The 18,123-nt window shown below is 45.2% G+C and overlaps 1 long non-coding RNA gene across 1 annotated transcript; it reads right to left on the reverse strand.

Moving 5' to 3' along the window:
- Positions 1–433: 433 nt before the first annotated feature.
- LOC141415000 (uncharacterized) lies at positions 434–15,494 on the reverse strand. The gene is made up of 3 exons (XR_012440018.1): positions 15,188–15,494; positions 14,458–14,784; positions 434–490 (listed from the first exon to the last, which is right to left on the reverse strand). It is a non-coding gene; the product is annotated as an uncharacterized lncRNA (long non-coding RNA).
- Between the last annotated feature and the right edge of the window lie 2,629 nt (positions 15,495–18,123).

The raw sequence follows: 18,123 nt of genomic DNA on the forward strand, positions 1-18,123 counted from the left end.
AGGTCTTGGTCGCTTTTACTTCTCCTACACCGGACGGCGCCTGGTGGACAGCGGACCCTCAAATCTCGGTCAAGGCCGGGACTTGCATCCGTAGGGTGACTCTGCAGAACAGTGTCCTATAAAAGTGCTTTGTCCCCAACAGTCTGCAGGTGCCATGCCTGGCTCTGTTCATCAGTTCCTCAGGAAGCGGGGGACGACATGGGCGAGAGCTTGCCACCGCCGTCCTGTCTTGGGAAGATTGCCTGTGAGGACCTCCATCACACCTGCACCCCACATGAAAGCCACGACAGCTGGCACCGCGGGGCACCCAGAGTGCGGCCAGCATCTGCGCACTGAGCTACCGTCCCTTCACAGTCGTAGGACTTGGAAATCCTGCCATCAGAAGTGCGGGGCAGCCGTTAACTCACTGAGTGACTGGAGAAGTGTCCAGATGCTGCAGTCTGACCCCTGAGCCCGTGAGCCCCTCAGCAGGGCTTGTCACGGGTGGGACCTGCGTGTGTCCACAGAGCCTTTCATGAAGGGGGCTGGAAGCCCTCCCTCCATCCCTCCCTCCTTTGCCTCTTTCCCCAACCCTCTGGGTAGGAGCTATTAACTCACAGACAATTGTTAATCCCCAGCGTTTAGAGACAAAAAAAAACCCAATCTTGTAAATCACCAGAAAATCACTAAAAGTCGAAGATCAGAAAAATAAAGAGTTATAAATTCTCCCCACTCTGTTTTTGTAAATAAAATGTTTTCAAGTTGCCATGCCACTGAAAGTTTTCCGATTCCATAGAACTTTGTATGTTCTGATATTTGATATGAATGGCTTATCAGGCCTGGGGACCAACTGATGCTATTAAATCATTTTATTATGACAGGAGTGTTTACAAATGCTTTATCGTTTGAAGCCGCTCACATGCACTTGCAAAGCGGTGAGTCCTAAGGAGGCCCTGGGTTTTCCAAAAAAGAGGGGTAGGAATGGGAGAAGATGGGAAAAAATAAACTGAAAATGTACAGAAAGAACTTCGTAGAGTGAAGAGAGGTTACAGAAGGATCTGGAAAGGAAATATAGAGTCTCCCTGAGGGAAAGGGCACAGGCGGCAAAAGAGGAAAAAGAGGCAAAAAGAATTTTGAAACAACCAACTTGGTTTTTCTGTTGTTGAGAGAGATTGAAGAGGAAGAATGGAGATGGTGGCAAAGTTGTTGAGGTTTTGTCACAGAACATGCAGTGGAAACACACTCTGGGTTTCCCCAAAAAATCCTTGATAAAATTCGCGCCTTCAAGAGTTGCCTAGAGGTCCAGCAATGGTGGTTCACACCTGTAATCCTAGCTACTTGGGAAACTGAGATTGGGAGGATTGCAGTTCAAGTTCAGCCCCGGTAAATAGTTCCCAAGACTCCACCCCCAAAATAACCAGAGCAAAATGACTGGAGGCACAGCTCAAATGGTAAGAGTGCCTGCTTTCCAAATGCAAAGCCCTGAATTCAAACTCCAGTCCCATAAAAAACAAACAAAAAAAAGAGTTGCCTAGAAAATGTAGAAGCTTGCTAAAGAGATTTCTAACTGTACGGCAGGTGTGTCTGTTAGTTAAAAGATTCAGTAGAAGAGTTTTCAAAATTTGTACATACCTGAAAAAAAATAGTTCTTTGTAGAAACATGAGGTGAAATCTAATCTCTATGGGAGCGTCTTCTGCAGTTCATCTTCTTTAACATTTTTCTAGAGCATTTCCAGTAAAGATCACTTTGAACTCCTGGACTAAAATTGACTTCTATCAAGAGTGAATCACTATCTGCTGTGAAGTCACTTGGCTTTATGCAAAAGTCCCTATCACTGCCACTACAGTCAGATTTGTTTTGATCTAATTTTCTGTCTCATTATAGTTTTGTAAGCTAAAACAATTTTGGTGTGTTTTTAAGAACAATGGACCTGGTTTTACATCACTAACCCTGGGAAGGAGAGGAATAGTAACCAACTTTTTATCATCTTCTGTTTGTGTGTGACTAGCTAAAGAATCTCATTAAAATCTTACTTGCAGGAAAAAAAAAAAAAGAGTGAATCACTAGAAGAAGATCATGGAACCCACTGAGCCCTTCAGTGGGGACCTCACAGTTGCCTTCTGAACCTGGACCTCAGAATTCTCACCAGGCTACAGCAATCCCACTCCTGTCCAAGAAGATAAAAGCTGGAGGCTCTGCCACCAACCTGCAATGCCACACACGTGCAATGTCAACCACCTGCAATGCCACATGACATCAGCAGAGCCAAATTCAAGGAACAGGCTGTTGGCATCGCACCACAGACTCAAAATGCACTAGCTCACTTGAACCTCTCAGCACACCATCCTAATACACCTCGCCATCCTCCCCACTGGTAGAGTGAAACTTGAAATCACATCTAAGTCATTCTTTTCCCTGTTAGCCCACTCTGCTTCCTGGATGACTTGGAAAAAGGAACTGAATCACCCAGCAAGTCACAGTGTCAGTCCCCAGCTGCCTGGAACATGAGTACTTTTCGGGAAAAATGAAAACATCTTTGGGTCTTTTGACACCAGGTCATTTCCATCTGGCTTAAATTTGAACACCTGAATCCATCTTTCTGCAAACACCTCCTCCACCAACAGTAACTAACATCCTAGTCGTTACGGCAATTGCTGATGTTGGTTGGATATTAACTAGTTCATGCTCTTCCCAAAATATATACATTTGAGCATTAAGCTGCAGGTACTCAATATTCACTTCTTTACAATTATTTCTCTAGGGTGGGGGCGGGGAATGTGCTGGTGGGACACAGGGAGGAAAAATGCTATAGAAACCATTTCGTTTTCCAACAGACATTCACAGACATTGGGTACCAGCCATCTTTCCCCTGACGATCACTCTATCACTGAAAATACTTGCACCCACAGTTAGTTCAACTATTTTGGTCCCATAAGCCAGTTACCCTCACTGAAAGGAGGCCCCTAAGTTCTTTCCCAAAGCATGACCTACTGGTACCCATTAGCCAGAAGTGAATATTCTCGTGGAGATTTCATGTCCTAGATTTTCCCAATAAATTCTGACCTCGGAGGCCCCAATTCTTCTTTGAACATGCACTGGACTATTTTCACTCTCTTCCACCTACAACTGGTGAGAGTCTGGTCCCCATTCCTAGTGTGAGGCCACCTAACCAGACGACAGGGCTGCTGGCATCTCCCCCACCACTTCCACCTGATTATCTTCTCAACCCAGGAACAGCGTCATAGAAACACGTGAGTCCAGGGACGTAGACAGTCTCTGCAAGGTGTAAATTAGCCTACAAATGTAACTCCATTATTATAATCAGGAAGACGCCCTCAGTCCTCTACACCCCATCCTGTACTCTACACCCTCAGAAATTCTCAGTCAGCTCCCCAGTGTCACCGTGTATCTGAGCTGTTGATGGAGACATGTTGGATTTTGTTTTTTGACATTCCAAAAGACTTATATGAAATTAGTATCTTCCCTAGTTATTTGAATATCACAAACAATTCAATTTTGATATTATAGAAGACCATATATCTTACTGTCCAGACTACTACAATTGCGAGAATAAAAGGTAATGCTACAGCTATAGTCGGAATTTAACATCCCTGGAAGGCCCAAGTGTTAAAAGCTTGGTGCCAAGCCTGACACTATTGGGAGGGGGTGGAACCTTTAGGAGGTAGAGCCTAATGGGAGGAAGTTAGGTCACTGGAGTGTGCTCTTGAAGGGAATATTGGAACCCTGAACCCTTCCTGTCTCCTTGTTTCCCAGCTGGGCTGGGTAAACAGCTTCCCCTGCCATATACTCCTACTGTGATGTACTGCACCACCTCAGCCTCAAAGCCATGGGGCTGAAAGCAACCTCAGACTGAACCAATGAGCCAAAACAAACCTTTTCTTTTGTTAAGTTGATTGTCTCGGGCATTTTATCACAGCAATGCAGAGTTGATTGACTATTCAAGGACTTGATGCAAGAATAGAGCTGGCCAAACTAACCAGGATGTGTGGTCACATTGACTATAAGCCTCTTGTTTACAGAAACTCTATTTCAATGTATTCATTATTTTATAATAAAGAGATAAGAGATGATAAATTCTGTGACTTGTTTCATTCTCTTTATTTGGCATTCATTATGCAGGTGTTTCTAAATGAGAGAAAATTCTTCTCTGGTCATTCTCCTGTTTTTATCTCTTTGATCAATTTGTCCAATGTGAGTTAGCTCCTGCAGAAATCACACCACTTTCTATTGCACTTTGCCAATACTTCTTTAATTGTCTTTTTTTTTTCCATCTAGAAACATTATGCCAGAGGTGTTCTTGGAATTGTGTCATTTCTATTGGGCTGATATCTTTTATTAAAAAATCCAGAGTTGTTATTTTGAGATCTAATTATATGGCATTGAATATGCTCATTGTTCATTTGTTTTAAGGAAAGCATCCTCAAACTCGGGCTCCTTGGTTAAGACACACCTGCTTGGAAACATGAGGTTCCAGCCAAAAGTGTTTAGGGGAGGAGAGAGAGAAGTCTGCAGAGCACAGGAGCAGCAAGGGAGCAGGAGGTCCCCAGCCCAGGAGTGCTCATGGACCCTACCTGGGTGTTAGGCTTTTTACATAGTAAAGGGAATTGTGCTGTAGAAATCAGTTAAAAGAAAAGTACTTGGTGACAGTAAGGTGGGGAGAATTTTGTTAAGAAATCCAAATGGAGATGAAATTTGGGGAAGAGTAATGCAGCTCTTGGAGATAACGGAGACAATAATTTCACCCACAAAGACCATCAAATGAAACAACCAAAGTGTTTCAGTCTTGTACCTCACTGCTCGCTTCACCAAAAAGAAACGTCACAAACATATGAAACATTGCAGATCATGCAAACAGACAAACAGCGTGCCTGTCCCTGGAGAGGGAAACTGCTTGTGCTCAGTTATATCCAAACTAAAGCTTCCATCAACATAGGTTCAGATTTTAGTCCTCTCAACAGAACATGTAGCACAGAAAGTGAATCTTTAAACCAGAAAAAGAAATGTTAGCAAAAAAATGACAACAGAGGAAGGACTTATGCTCTCATACTGAATCCAAAAGGCAGGACTCAAGATTAAATAGATAATATCATCTTAGCCAGAGTAAAAATGATTCACACACAATCACAAACACACTTCTTGGTAAGATCCCTCCTCAGAAGACTCGAAATGAATTAGCTAGAATGCTCGTCATAATTACTGCTTCCTTAACGGTAATTTAAATTACTTTCCTTGGATACTCGCTACTTTTCAGAGCATTCCGCACTTCTTCCATATGCATACATCACCTTTAAAATAACTTCTAATTAGCATAAATTAGTTGCACAAAAGGGTTTCATTGTGATACTTCCACACATGTGTACTATACATCTCTATCAAATTCACCCCTCTCCCTCTCTTCCTTCTTTCCCTCCCCCTCATTTCCCTCCCCTCTTCTTGGTTTTCTTTTTTTGTTTTTGTTTTGTGGTTCTGGGATTTGAACTCAGGGCCTCATGCTTGCTAGGCAGGCACTCTACCACTTGAGCCACTTCACCAGCCCCACCCTCCCCTCTTCTTAAAACAATTTCAACAGGTTTCATAGTTCTATTTTCATATTTGGGTATAAAATACATTGACGATATTCACCCTTTCACCCTTCTCCCTCTCACTGATACCCATCTCCAAACAGGACCTGTCTTTCCTTCCTGTCACTTATTTTAAAAGACTAGACTCCTCACACCAAAGAGAACATACAATATTTGTCTTTCTCAGTCTGGCTTATCTCACTTAACATGATGCTCTCTAGTTCCATCCATGCTCCTATAAATGGGGTAACTTAACTCTTCTTTATGGCTGAATAATACTCCATCATGTATATATACATTTTCTTTATCCATTCATCAGTTGATGGACACCTAGGCCAATTCCATATTTTGTCCATTGTGAATTCTGCTGCTATAAACATGAGTGTGAGGATATCTTGACTGTATGTAGACTTACATTCCTTCAGATATTTGCCCAGGACTGGTAAGCAGAACCATAAGGTAGAGCTATCTTTAGTTTTTAAAGGAACCTCCATACTGATTTCCATAGTGGCTGCACTAAGTTACATTGCCACAGAGTGTACGGGAGCTCCTTCCGCTTCATCCTCATCCTTAGCAGCATTTGAAGGCCAATCCAACTGGGGCGAGATGGAACCTCAATGATATTCTGATTTGCATTTCCTTTATGGCTAAAGATGTTGAAACATTCCTTATGCATTTATTAGCTGTTTTGTACTTCTGCTTTAGAAAAAGGATTTAATTAATTTGCCCATTTATTAGTTGGATTATTTTTTCTTTTGATGTTTAATTTTTTCAGCTCTTTATATATTCTGTATAATAATCCTTTATCCAATGAATAACTGGCAAAGATTCTCCCCCAATCTGAAGATTTTCTTTTGATTCTGGCAGTTGTTTCCTTTGCTATGTAAATGCTTCTTAATCCCATTCACAATAGCATCCAAAAAATACATACCTAGGAATAAACCTAACTAAGGAAATGAAAGGTCTCTACTATGAAGGCTATAAAATACTGAATAAAGACATTGAAGAAGACACTAGAAAGACCTCCCATGGTCCACGGATTGGCAGAATTCATGTGAAAATTGCTATGCCACTGAAAGCAATACATAGATCCCCATCAAAATTCCAATGACATTCTTCACAGAAATAGAAAAATCAATCCCATGATTCATTTGGAAACATAAAAGGCCCACAATAGCCAAAGCAATTCTGAACAAAAAGAACAATGCTGGAGATATTATAATATCTGACTTCAAATTATACTACAGAACCATAGTAACAAAGACAGCATGGTATCGGCATAAAAACTAATAGGTTGGATAGAAGAGCCAGAAATCAACCTGCAGAGCTCCAGCCCTCTGACAACCGACAGGGATGTCAGCAACCTACATTGGAGAAAAGACAATCTCTTCAACAAATGGTGCTGGGAAAACTGACTAACCAAACATAGAAGACTGAAACCAGACCCCTATCTCTCAACTTATAGAAAAAATCAATTCCAAACAGATCAAAGGTCTTTATTGTAAGACCTTAAACTTAGAAATTGCTGGAGGAAAACATAGGGAAACCCTTGAAGAGACAGGTACCGGAAAAGCTTTTGTGAATAGAGCACCAATTCCTCAGAAAGTAAGAACAAGAAAAATGGGATTGAATCAAATTAAAATACTTTTGCTACAAAAAAAAACAGAAAAGAAATAGGGAAAAAAATAACAGCAGCCAAAATACTAATAGCTTACTTGAAAGCTTTTAAAGCAACTTTAAGTAGCAGTATCTGCTGCTTGCTTCTGTCCACCTCCATCTTCCTTCCCCCCAAATAAGATCTTTGATGTCCTTAAACTTATGGGAACTTCACACACAGCAGCCTAAAGTCATTTCTCTATAAACTGGACAAACTGTAACAGATTCACAAAGGGAGGATAGGTGGTTCTGGCTACACATCTGACTGAGCCAGGTGGCTTGAGGGACAGTGCTCCAGCCTCTCTGCAGACAAAAGCTATGTGCTCCCTGCTTGAGAACTCATCTTGTTCCAAGGCCTTCCATTCTTTTGGCAATATTCTGGAGGATATGCTGTCATGGCCACATGACCCAGTGGGTCCTACACATGTCCCTGTGAGCAAGGAATGTTAAGGCATACCCACCCCAGTCACAGGGACCATGCACCCTTTCCATAAGCCACACCGAATCTTCACACTAAAAATCAATATGCTGTCGATCAGCCACTGCCATTCTCTGCGCGGTCTGTGCCTGTAGAAGGACATAGAAACTGCCTGAATTGGCAGTTTACCCAAGTCCGGGAGACACTCATCCAGTTACAGCACCCCGTGCTGAGTTCTCATTGTCCAGGGAACAGCTGAGCCTCTTAAAGTTCCAGGAAGCAGTTCGTGGAGGTTTCTCTCACCAGGACCTGCCCCCTCTTCTGTTTTAATGATAGACAAGGGAAGAAGAGAGGCAGAGGGACAATGAGCTCCTTTGTCACAGGAGAGAATAGCCACAACAATGTCCCTTTGCAAACCTCCCTAGTCCCCAGGCGTTAATGATCTCATTAGTATGTGCAGGTGGGTAACCTCCAACTCCCAAGATGCTGATGTGTGGAGGGCTGGGGGACAGCACATTTACTGAAAGGACGCCCTAGTCCCCGGTCCTTAATCTTCTGACTCTTGTCAGAGTCAGAGCTAAGGAAAAGCAGCACATCCACCGGTGCTGTCTTTTCCTTCTCCGGGCTTGGTTATGCCCAGGTAAGGAATCCACGCAAATGCTATCAGTGAACGGTGTTCTCAGAAGATTTTGGTCCTTGCGTTCCAAATGGAAGACTCCAAGCAGAGCATGCCAATGGGATAAGGTAGAATAGCTTTTTTGAGGGAAGGGGAGGCACCTGTTCGCCAGGTGAAGAAAGGGAAGAAGGAGGACCGGGGTCTCTTGGTAGGTTGTTTTTATACCACCTTGAACTTGGAGGTACGGAAACACTTCATCAGCACCTGGCTCCTCTCACCTGTGGGCTAGGTAGGGGGAGGAGCCCCTGAGCCAAGAGGGGGAGCAGTTGCAGACTATCACTAACCTAGCCTGCCTCATCATCGCTCCCAAAGTGTGATGGGTGCTCTCAGCACTGATGGCTTCCTTTAGCTAAATTTGAAATAGTCAGGCTGAATGGCGGACAAGTCGTAATCCCCATATTTCTGAGACAACTAGCCATGAGATCGCTCCATGGTCATCAATAGAGAGGGAAATGCAAGTTCTCACAAATAATCCCAATATCAGTTTGCAGCACATTAAAAAGCACAAATGTTAAACAAAACTATTCCATGCAATGCACAGAACACCCAGGACATGTTCTTTGGGACTTATGTGGCAGTTCTCATAACTTTTTTGACCTGCTAACAGTAAGAGTACCTGTCCTACCCATGAAATTTAGCTCTAGCTTGTCTACCTCGTTCTTCTCGATGTCCCTTTATCATGTACAAACCCTAAGTATGTGCACATCGGTCTTTTACATTAGTACTTATGGACAGGGGAACCCAGTGACTGAAATAAGACATAGCATGGCTTTAAAACACCACAGGCTTTGGCGTCTGAAAGACCTCTGTCACAACTCAGGCAAGAACACATTACATTTGTTTCGCTGGGCAAAACTCAGATTCTTTATCCTCAAAGTAGGATAATAATACATATATTGCAGGTTTGTTGAGATTGTGTGAGGTGATGAATACATGTCACATTGTGACACCAGAAACAAAGCTTCTTTTCCTTGGGCAAAATCCTCATCATTTATATATCATGTGTGTGAGTGTGAGTTTGAACTCATGGCCTCAGATTTGCTAAGCAGGCACCCTACCACTTGAACCACACCCCAGTTCTCATTCATTTTTTTAGTTCTGTAATTATTTTGGTATTGTTGTTAAAATACAAAATATTAAAACATTTAGCGAAAGCCCTCTTGGCTGGAACTGTGGGCGCGCATGGAAAAGGAGGCCTCTGCCCTCTGGGAACCTCGACTCTTGTGCAGATGCAGTCTGTCTTGGTGGGACTGGGGTTTGAACTCAGGGCTTCACACTTGCAAATCTGGTGCTCTTCTGCTTGATCCATACTTCCAGTCCATTTTTGCTGTGGTTAGGGGGTCTCTTGAACTACTTCCCAGGCTGGCCTCTAATCTCAATCCTCCTGATCTCAACCTCCCAAGTAGCGAGAATTGTAGGCATGAGCCCCCAGCACCCAGCTCACAGATACGGTTTTAACGTCTCTGCTTATGCAGACTTTGTTCCCTCCTGGATGGTCTTGCACCCTGGATGGTCCACGTGACAAAATTGCTCATCAGCACCCAGAGGTTACTTGGTGGGTTGAGTGCAGCAGGGGAGACCTGGGGGTTCTGAGAGGAACGTCTGGATCCAGAGAGGGGACGAGGCCAGATTGAGGTGAGCAGGTGAGGTGAGGCTGCAGGCAGAGGGCAGAGTGGACAGGAGGATGAAAGGACCCAGTGTAGGCTGGAGAAGAGAGGTGCACTAGAGACGCCCACGTCACTCATGCTTTTTGCCCATCGTGTAACAAAAGAGCACAAGCTGGAGAGAATCTACCAGAAGGAGCAGCCAAGTTAGGGACACGTGGACCTGTCCCCTCTCTGTGGTGGCCCACACTGTGCACTTTCGAGCCCTGTCCTTTTCGTTCCTCCTCCATCTCTGTCCAAATCCTGCCAAGTTCTTAAGAACTCATCCCTACGCACTTCCTCCTGAAGCTCGTTCCCCTTTCCTCACACACCACACAGGTCACTCACTCCTTGAAGGGAAGGACCTGCTGTCCCAGCACAACAGGGATGAGGGAAGGTCTGCAGAGCCAGCTGGACAAAAACTCAGGTGAGGTGCACAGCCAACAGCCCACATACGGCAGGCACAAGTCAGAAGTTTGAGAAATGGGATGGGACCACAGGGAAGAGTACAGTGAGCTCCAGGAGGCCAGGGCCGGGAGAAGGGTTCGGCGGGCCAATGGGAGCAGTGAGGAAGCTGGGCCCACTTGGGTGACTGAACAGCACGCCCCCCACCTAGCTCCAAAAGGGGAATGCTGATGTTGCCAAGTTCTGAGGGTTGGGTGAGCAAGAAATGAGGTGGAGACCACGGGCACGGGAAACCCTTGGTGCACACCCTGATCTCGAAGTGTTGGTATAAAACCCTCACAAAAGTGTCCATCTAAAACCCTCACAAACACCGTGTGCCCTCAACAGTGGGGTCATTTCTCCCGACACCTGTGCTCAGGTCACTGATGGCTGCAGATACAATGATTTGCTGAATTCACTCAGATTTGGCTCATTTGATGCCAGATGATATCAGACTCAAGGGCTGGCCTGTCACTGAAGCAGCAGGAGGAGGTCAGGTGACAGGAAGTGGGGGACACAAGAACACCACAAGCCTTGGCCACCCTCTGTTTCCCTCCTTTGGCTGGATGGCTTCCAGGACCTTTTCCAGCTTAAGAATCCACAGTTCTGAAAGTCCCAGGTGAGAACTCTAGGGTCCCAGGGCAGCCAACAAAGACAAGCGACAACAGCGGCTCAGTTTCTTTCCTTGTTTCTTCTTTTAACTTACCCAACAACATACCCCAGGTGGAAGGCTGCAGTGGCCACCATTCACTTGCTCACAGTTCTGGAGGCTGGACGTCCAAGGTGAAGGTTCATTAAGTTTAGATTCGGGTGAGGCTGTCTCCTGGTCTTGGAAATGGCCGTCTTCTCTGTGTCCTGTCACCTCTTCATTCTTCAGGGCACGCATGCAGAGGGAGAGCTCTGTGTTTCTAGCTCTCATGAGGACGAGTCCCATCAGATGAGGACCCTACTCTGTGACACCATTTATAAACTCTTCCCAGTCCCTATCTCTAAATACAGTTGCACTGGGCGTTGGCACTTTGATAGATTAATGGGGAGACAAGAACAACTGAGCCCACAGCAGTAATGCTGGCATCAAAGTGCACCCAAGGAGCCTCTTTCCTCCCACAGTTCAGTGTAGGCATGACCTGGGTTTTGCCCCTTTCCACAATTGCAGCAAAGGAAATCCGCATTGAACAGCCAGCTGAGAGGTGAGTGCAGGAGCTGGGGTGCAGGAGCTGAGGTCACCTGTGTGGGGCCGGAGGGGAAAGGCACCTAAATTAAGTCAGGTGTTAGCAAACAGATCCAAGATCTCACCAAATGCCCCCTGGTGGGGAGCAGAATGAAGGAAATCACTTGTGTTTTAGGCAAACTCTGAATCTCAGGGTCCTTATTTTATTTATTGTGCTTCGAATGAAAAATTACAGGGTCGTCCAAGGGAGGGGCCTGGATTGGGGCGCTCGCAGGCCTGAGGGCTTCCCCTCTTCACCTTCTTGGAGACACCACTAGTGACTAGGTCACTTACAGATTTGACTGACCCTAGTCTTCAACCAAACTAAATCAGCACACACAAAGGCCAACTCCTGGGTATGCTGGCTCTGGGACAGACCACAGGGAGCCTCAAGTGACCTTGAAGGCTTCTTGGACAGAGAAGAAACACACATCCCTGAGACTTTTAAAGTGTCAACCCACGCGGGCATTGTGCCAAAGGTTAATTGTTAAGTGGAGCACACAGCTGAGAAAAGCTGATGGTAGGGAAAGGCTAGAGGGGCCAGCAAAGAAGGCTCCAGAAGGATGGATGTAAGCTGCACCTATAGCTGTTGAAACTATACAGATGGGAGAAAACCAGTTCCTTCAAAGGGAGACCCAGCAGGTACTTCCTCAGTGGCAGGAGGGGACAGCAGGACATTTCAGTGTGTGTCTACTTTATCAGTTGTGGCTCCACCTCCTTCATGTGTTACCACAGCAAGCTCAGGTAGGGAAGGAGGGGACCATCAGAAAATGCACCAGCTCAGGTCAGGGATGTAGCACCTGCAGAAGACACTGGCCCAGAGCCTGGCGCTGGCCACCCAAGTTCTCTGGCTGTTCCTACACTCGTGGTGGAGTGGATGATACTGGCAGTCCCTCCGACTTCCTGGGATCCTTGCACGAGTCAAATGAGGATAGGGATGTGACAAGCCATTTGGGTGCCATGTGGCTTTGGGGTTGGCTCTGACCTGGGCAGCAGGAGTGAGAACAGTGACAGGAGTGGGGCGGGGGGAGCACAGTGAATCCGTGGTTCAAGGCCTGGCTCATGCAAGGGAACAGCCACCCTGTATCAGAGTCCTGACTGGGTCATCCACCAGTGGGTGCCCTAGCTCTGTGCCTCAGTTTCCTCACCCATCAGAAGGAGGTGGTGTCAGTTCCTCCACCTCCTGGGAGCTAGAGACTCAGTCCTGGTGAGCCTGGGCAGAAAGAGAAAGCAAGTGTTCCTTCACGGTCGCTGCTGCTCAGGGGTCCAAGCTACCCCCCACCCCCGCTCTGCCTGGGCCCTGTTCTCCCGGCTCTCCCTCCTTCCCTGTGCCATTCCTTCTGCCTAGAAACCACCCCTTGTGCCAACTTCTGCTCATTCTTCCGATACCAGCTTTGCTTCTCTGTTCCTTCCTGGATGGAGGACGCTGTAAGGGCAGGTGCATTAACAGGGCTCTCCAGAGAAACAGAACCAGGGAGAGGAAGAGGGAAAGGAGGAGGGGGAGAGGAAGAGAAAGATGGAGGGAGAGAGGGGGCAGAGAGAGATTGAGAGAGAGAGACAGAGATTTTAAGGGATCGGCTCATGTGGTTATAGAAGCTGGCAAGATCTGCAAGGCAGGCCCACAGGCTGGTGACCTAGGAAAGAATTGAAGTTGTGGCTAGAGTCCAAAGACCATCTGGAGACAGAATTCCCTCTGCCTCAGAGACCTTCATCTTTTTCCTCTTTGTGCCTTCAGCTGATTAGATGAGGCCCACCATTGTTGTGACAGGTCACCTACTTTACTCACTCTGTTGATTAAAATGTTAATCTCATCTATGAAAGTCCTCCACAACCACACTAGACTGGTGTTTGATTCAGTGTGTGGTGAGATGGCCCAGTAGCATGGACACACACAATGGACCTCACATCAGGGGCTGGACCTCTCTTAACCTCCACTGCTTTCACTGAACAGAGGACCAGGCACTCAGGAAGTGCTCAATAACTATTTGTTGAGTGAATAAAGAGGTATGTGGATTAGTGCTTCATTTTATTCACTTGGAGAGAAGTCATTCAATGTTAGCAATAATCTTTTATTATTTTTATTTATTTTCCTCTTTTTTGGCAGCACCAGAGTTTGAGCTCAAGGCTCTGTACTTGCTAGGCAGGTGCTCTGCCACCTAAGCCATGCCTCCAGCCCTTTTTTCTCTGGGTGTTTTGGAGATAGGGTCTTGCTTTTTGCCCAGGCTGCCCTGGACTGTGTTCTTCTGTTTTACAATTTCTGCTGTAGCTGGATGACAGGCACACACCACCATGCTCAGCTTTTTGACATTGAGACGGGGTCTCGACAGCATTTTGTATGGAATGTCCTGAAACTACAATCTTCAGCTTTTGGCTGAGATGGGGGTCTCTCGAACTTTTTGGCTGCAGCTGGCCTCAAGCTGCCGTCCTCCCCATCTCAGCCTCACAAGTATCTAGGATTACAGGCGTGAGCCACGGGAGCCCAGTGTATTTGTTTATCTTTATTTTTAAATCCATGTTTAACTGGTTTTGGCACAAAACAATTGGACTTTGGAAAAATTATTTGTTCTATTTTGAGTCTTCCCCTCTGGACCCCAGAGGCCAGCAGCATCCACAGCTCAGTCCAGCTGCCCCTCCCGGCCCTGGCTCACACCTGGAGCAAAGAACACCCCTGTGTGCAGGGCAGAATGGGAAAGGATGGGAGACGAAACCAGCCACTGCTCCTCTCCCTCAGGAAACAGGCAAGGCCAGAGGAAGCCACCACAGATGTCTGTCCCCAGGCCTCTGTGTTTCTGAATAACTCAAACCTGCACACCACCCACACTTGTAAATGTCTGACCACGTGATTTACCTGTTGATCCTCAAGTTCAAAGTGACCCTGAGCCTGCCTGGCACAGCCCTGTCTCGTTTGCTCCGTTTCCCTCCTGTGCCAGGGACACTTGAGACTCACTCTCCAGGGAATCGAGTGGTTGTCCCAAGACACAATTCCCATCAGAGAAATGTGAGCCCTCTGAGCTGCTAGGAACACTCGATTACCCAGACGTCTTCGGGTGCAGCGGAGGGCAGCCTCAAGGTCACAGGGCTGAGCTAAGTGGTCCTGAAGCCCGAACCTTCTCCTGGTCCTGGTCCGCTGAGGCTGTTTATGCCTCACTCCGCTGTCCTTCGAGAAGGTTCCAGCCTGGGTTGATGAATGAGAACAAGCCGTGTCATGCCTGTAACTCACAGGGATGTAAAACTGCTTTCTGGTCTACAATTCAAATCACACTTTAGATCCTAGAGAAATTCCATGACTTCCTCCTTGCCAAAACCAATATTTATGGCGTCTGAGTGAGTAGTAAATTACCAGCTGCGAGCAAAAAGTGTGTTTTCTACATGTCACAAACATATCATCTCCCCAGCTCCCATCACTATAATACAGTATATGAAGAATTAGCATATTATATTTGGCGTAATTTAATCAACAGCCTGATATGTATTATACCAGTGCGTGTACGTGCCTCATAATTACAGGGGAGGGACTCAACTAGATTCCATTAATGGGCAAACAAAAAACAATGCTTTAAAATGTATCCCAGCCTTACCTCTCATGTCTAGTTTAGAAATTATTACTGTGGGATGCTAGAAACTGAGAAAAATGACACCTATCCAGTGGAGAATTCCAGTGATCGTCAGCTTCAGACTAACTTTTGTTAGACAAGCGTCAGACCTGGAAGACACCAAGAAAGCATGCATTTCAGAGACTCCGTCGTCAAACCACTGAGACACCATTTTCTACACTTAAAAGTTTTCTAAAATTCAAAACTCATGTAAACACATGGCAGCAACCATCATGTTTTTTCCATCTGAGCAGTGGAAAAGCATTTGGCTATGGAGGTCACAGTGAACCAGGCCAGGTGGGGATCTCAGGGTGACTTTGTTCTTTCTAACCTGTGTGTGGTGCAAGGAGGAGTCGCCCCGCAGGAGCTGCACACTTGGCCTTGACACGTTGGCCTGGGAAGCTCTGGGTGGCCTTGCTCGTAACCTTGCTCCTTTCCCTCTTGCTGGGAGGACGCTCTGCTGGTTTAGGAACGCCTTGGGCCTGGCTGGGTTTGTGCACCCTCTGTGGTCCTTCCTCTCCTCCTCACCAAAATGGCAATATCCTTCTGTCTTGAACTCTCTTAAACTTCCAGATGAAATCCTACTGACGCTGTCCCTGGTCGCAATTTTCCTTGGTACAGGCAATTTGCCAGTCCCCTCCCCACTCCCAGCCCAACCCCTGGTTGTTTTTTAATTGATCTGGTTGACCACAAAGAACAGGAATTTCACACTTCAATGCTTTGACATCATAACATAGCATTAATTGCCACAAGCCCAACTGAGGCACAAATGTTACTGTCGATGAACACCTCCAGCGATCCCAGCAGTGTCCCCCCTGACCAGGTCCATGGGGCACAAAGACGGAAAAGTCAGTCTGCCTCTCCCAAAAAAGAAAGTCCATCACTGAACCAGGAATAACCACCAAGGTTTCCATGTGGGAATTGGTCTCTTGTTTTTTTCTTAGAAAATTTGTTTGAGTCCCAAGTCCTAAGAAAAATCCATTATGAGAAAACGAAAACCAGACAATGATTATAATTCTCCTGCAAGAGTTAGCAATGAAGACATTTTTGGTTCAGTGGAAGTCACTGATTTGAGACAAAACCAGGGGTAGGAAATGCCATTCAAGGAGCCCAAGGTCAAAGTTTAGAAATGCAGACAAAACAGAGATCCCATGTAGCTGTTACCATGTTATAAACATGTCTTGTCTGCTCTACTGGTGTGCCATTATTGCTAACAAAAGAAATATTAATATGTTTACACACAAAGTATACTTTACTTAAAATACAGCCTATGCATGCTGTTCCAAGAAATAACAAGTTTTGGAAGCCAAATAAATCCTTAAATTGGCAATATTGACTCATGATTCTGTGTAATGTGTTCCCCACAGCAACCGAGCCTAGTGTTACGTTATTTGACTAATACCTGCAACATCCTCTCATGTTTTCTGGAATTTGGATATTGGACGTAGGCTACATTTTCTGTAAATATTTTTACCAAAGAAATGGAGAGAGAAGATATCAACGCTGTGGAACGCTTGTACGTGAAATCAGAAACTGGTAAGAATTCAAATTAGCAAAGCCATGTTAATTTCTACAGCAAATCCAAAACCAGGGCAAGTAGACAAATATGTCCCTCTTGAAGAAGAACAGCAGCATGGAGCCTCGTGCCCACCTCCACAGTGATTTTGAGTCCACATTCCCTAATCAAGCAACCCAGCCCAAGATGGCAGTCCTCCAGTCTGCATCGGAATAATTGTTATGAAATGAAGAGGAGTACAGAGTCACGGTGCAGTTGATGCTTTGGGGGTTTTAGATGTATTTCCAAGAATGGCGACTTTTAAATATTAAGGAGTTGTGATAATACCTTTCCACTTTTGAATGGGTTTTATTTGTCGTGTATTTTATGTTAAAGTTCTTTGACATTTTCTAGAATCAAATGTCCCTATCAAGAAGAGATCTCTGGGCACCGGTGCCTCACGCCTGTAATCCTAGCTACTCAGGAGGCAGAGATCAGGAGGATCGAGGTTGAAGCCAGCCCAGGCAAATAGTTCTCGAGACCCAATCTCAAAGAAAACCTTCCCAAAAAAGGCTGGTGGAGTGGCTCAAGGTATAGGCTCTGAGAAGGAAAAGGTGAACTAGCTTAAAATACATATATCGTATGCATTTTAAAACATTGCAAAGCTATATAAACTAGCACGATGTCAGGGGTTCCTTAGAATTCTCAGAAACTCTAATTTCTCATTCCCAAATCACAAAGTACTAATCTTTGTTTGGGTTGGGAACATTAAGCACAATGGTTAGAAAGGGGGAGCAAGATTTGCATGCAGATTTTGGCAGACAGAAAGTAGAATTTTTGCCAAATAACACATCCAGCATTTTAGTAAAAATTAATATGAAAAGGCATTAGAAAGAAATGTGCTAAGAGATGACTAAAATTTACAAAATAAAAGCCGCATTGCATTGCTGATATAATAACACAAAGGTAAAATATCTCTCCTAGTTAACTGTTTACAACTAACTTCTATTTCACTTAAAAGTAGGTGAGAAAGCTTAACTCTACAAACAACAATCATATAATTTCAGTAAAAACATAATCCTTGAAAGTTTAGTTTCTAAATTTACAAAATGCATTTCTTTTTATTTTTTTCCCATTGCTGGGGATTGAACCCAGATCCTTGCTCATGCTAAGCAAAGCATTCACCACTGATTTATGTCCTCAGCCCTTGGTTTCCTTTGAGACAGGATCTCACGATGTAGCCCAGGCTGACCTTGAACTCATGATCCTCCTGCCTCTGCCACACACCCCCACCTGCCCAAGTGTAGAGATTACAGGTGTGTAATGTCATTCCCGGCTACAGAATACATTCTTTTACTCTCTCATTTTACAGACCATATCCCTTGATATTGAGGGTGAGAAAAAAGAAAGAAAACAGTGAACTAGA

The sequence above is a fragment of the Castor canadensis genome, chromosome 12, assembly GCF_047511655.1.
Source record: "Castor canadensis chromosome 12, mCasCan1.hap1v2, whole genome shotgun sequence".
Lineage (NCBI taxonomy): Eukaryota > Metazoa > Chordata > Mammalia > Rodentia > Castoridae > Castor > Castor canadensis.